The sequence below is a fragment of the Hylobates moloch genome, unplaced genomic scaffold, assembly GCF_009828535.3.
Source record: "Hylobates moloch isolate HMO894 unplaced genomic scaffold, HMol_V3 SCAFFOLD_8281, whole genome shotgun sequence".
Lineage (NCBI taxonomy): Eukaryota > Metazoa > Chordata > Mammalia > Primates > Hylobatidae > Hylobates > Hylobates moloch.
In genome coordinates, this window is record NW_026660556.1 from 1 (window position 1) to 3,083 (window position 3,083).

The following is a 3,083-nucleotide window of genomic DNA, read 5'->3' on the forward strand; positions in this document are numbered from 1 at the left end:
AAAGAAAAGAAGACATCTGTCTGAACATGGGTCACTTGGTTTTAAAATAAAACTTTAACATTAAAAAAGAAAGAAATCTGTAATCAGTTGTGATCATTTAGTTGTAAACACCAGTGCACTTAGACCAGCTGCCTCATTAAACTATTATAAAATAAGTTCACTGTAAGTTGAATTTAAAGATATATAGGGCTAAGTGCAGTGTCTCATGCCTGTAATGCCAGCACATTGAGAGGCTGAAGCAGGAGGATTGCTTGAGCCTAGGAATTTGAGACAAGCCTAGGCAACACGTAAGACCTCTTCTCTACAAAAAATAAAAAATTTAGTCAAGCACGATAGCGTACACCTGTGGTCCAGGAGGCTGAGGCAGGAGGATTGCTTGAGCCCAGGAGGTCACGGCGGCAGTGAGCTATGGTTGCACCACTGCACTCCAGCCTGGGCGACAAAGACCCTGTCTCGAAAAAAAAAAAGAAAAGGAAAGGAAAAAGAGGCTGGGCTCGGTGGCTCACACCTATAATCCCTGCACTTTGGGAGGCTGAGGTAGGCAGACTACTTGAAGAAAGAAAGTTTGAGACGAGCCTGGCCAACATAGCAAAACCCCATCTCTACTTAAAAAAAAAAAAAAAAAAGGGGGGGGGGGGCCGGGCGCGGTGGCTCACGCCTGTAATCGCAGCACTTTGGGAGGCCAAGGCAGGTGGATCACAAGGGCAAGAGATCGAGACCATCCTGACTAACACGGTGAAACCCCGTTTCTACGAAAAATACAAAAAATTATCCAGGCATGGTGGCGGGCGCCTGTAGTCCCCAGCTACTCGGGAGGCTGAGGCAGAATGGTATGAACCCGGGAGGTCGAGCTTGCAGTGAGCCTAGACCATGCCACTGCACTCCAGCCTGGTGACAAAGCGAGACTCCATCTCAAAAAAAAAAAAAAATTGGCTGGGCGTGGTGGCACGCGCCTGTAATTCCAAGCTACTCAGGAGGCTGAAGCAGGAAAAGGGCTTGAACCTGGGAGGCAGAGGATGCAGTGAACTGAGATCGCGCCACTGCACTCCAGCCTGAATGACAGAGCGAGACTCTGTCTAAAAAAAAAAAAGGAAAAAACGTCAAAGCTGGGGCGTTATTTGTGGCTACGGAAAAAACAAACAAACAAAAGGCTGAGATTTTCAGGAGCTTCATGGTTGGTGAATGCAACCACGTGCTGGGAGGTCAGTGTACCCCAACTCCTCCAGGAGAAGTGCCTGCATTCAAGATCCTTCCAGACCTTACTCTATGAATCTCTTCATCTGTATCCCTTATAATATCCTTTATAATAAACCAATAAACAGCTGGTTCAGTGTGCTGAACTTTGCTAGCAGCTGAGAAAGGAAGCTAGAAAGAGGCAAGCTCCTGGTGCAAAGGTTGGTGTGCAGCATAATTTAGGCCTTAGAGAAGCTGGGGTTTTAACACTTTATAAGATGTGTTTTCTCAAAGCTGCCAGTTCTTTTAGAACTCATCAAATTGAGTCTGCTCCAACCAGCTTTACAGGGAATGGATTTAAGGCAAATCTTGTGTTTAAAGAGATTTAGAAGAAGCCTGAAGAGGAAAGCGGACAGATTGTGAAGAAAATCAGTGGTATTTTTGCCTTGAAGGTGAAGAATGAATGGCCTAGGGGGTAAAGAAGCCACCTAGTGGCGGATGTAAAGAACAGAAAAGGATCAGTGCTTTCTAACTAACTCAGATGAGAAAGCTGACCACACAATCACAAAGACTGACTAGGACTTACTGGCTTTAGTGATTGAACTGGTAAAATGAATCCTCAGTTCTCCTTTCAAAGCAAAGGGAAAATCACTGGCAATATGAAGTTACAAAGTTTTCAGCTTCAGCCAAGCAAAGGTAAGCTGTGAGGAACTCCCTTTGGCTACTTTTGAAAATCAAGATGATATCTCATCTCACAGATAGGAATTCATATAATTTCACTGTCAGAATTTAGGCTGAAACTACACACTGGCAAATAACATGAGATAGATTTGTTTTAAAAGGTGTGACCAATCCTGGTTTTCCTAACCTCTGGGTGAATACAACCTGATGATGAACTACTGCTTTGCTGAATTGGATACAACTGTGCATTACAAAGTTAAAACGTTATTTATGGCCTGGAGTAAAACTGAGTTTCAGAATAAAATTAGGAACAGCAAAATCCAAAAAAATTACATAAACAAAAGCTCCCATTTTGCTTATGAAGTGCACCGAAGGGCCAGGCACAGTGGCTCATGCCTGTAATCCCAACACTTTGGGAGGGCGAGGCAAGAGGATCACTTGAGTCAAGGAGTTGGAAACCAACCTGGGCAACATAGTGAGACTTAGTCTCTACAAAAAAATTTTTTTAATTAGCTGGGCATAGTGGCATGTGCCTGTAGTCCCAGCTACCTAGGAAGCTGAGGTGGGAGGATCATTTGAGCCCAGCAGGTAAGAGGCTGCAGTGAGCCAAGACAGAGGCTGCAGTGAGCCGTAATCATGCCCATGTACTCCACGCTGCGTAACACAGCGAGGCCCCATCTCAAAAAAAATTTAAAAAGGCCGGGCGCAGTGGCTCACCCTTGTAATCCCAGCACTTTGGGAGGCCGAGGCGGGCGGATCACAAGGTCAGGAGATTGAGACCACAGTGAAACCCCATCTCTACTAAAAAATACAAAAAATTAGCCAGGCGTGGTGGCGGGCGCCTGTAGTCCCAGCTACTCGGAGAGGCTGAGGTAGGAGAATGGCGTGAACCCGGGAGGCGGAGCTAGCAGTGAGCCGAGATTGCACCACTGCACTCCAGCCTGGGCAACACAGCGAGACTCCGTCTCAAAAAAAAAAAAAAATTAAGTACATTTAAGGATTATTCTGCTGAAGATGTAATTTAAGAGTTCCCTGGATGAACTAGAGAAGGAAAAGACTACCAATAGCTGGCAAGTAATTAGTGTTATGCATTTAATAACCTTAATCAGTAATAATTAATAATTCTTAAAATTTTATACTGGGGGCCACGCATGGTGGCTCACGCCTGTAATCCTAGCACTTTGGGAGGCCAAGGCAGGTGGATCTTTTTTTTTTTTTTTTTTTTTTTT

At 44.8% G+C, this 3,083-nt stretch overlaps 1 pseudogene; it reads left to right on the top strand.

Annotated features, from left to right (window-relative positions):
• Positions 1 to 940: 940 nt before the first annotated feature.
• On the top strand, positions 941 to 1,880 carry LOC116465690 (sterol carrier protein 2-like; annotated as a pseudogene).
• Positions 1,881 to 3,083: the final 1,203 nt, after the last annotated feature.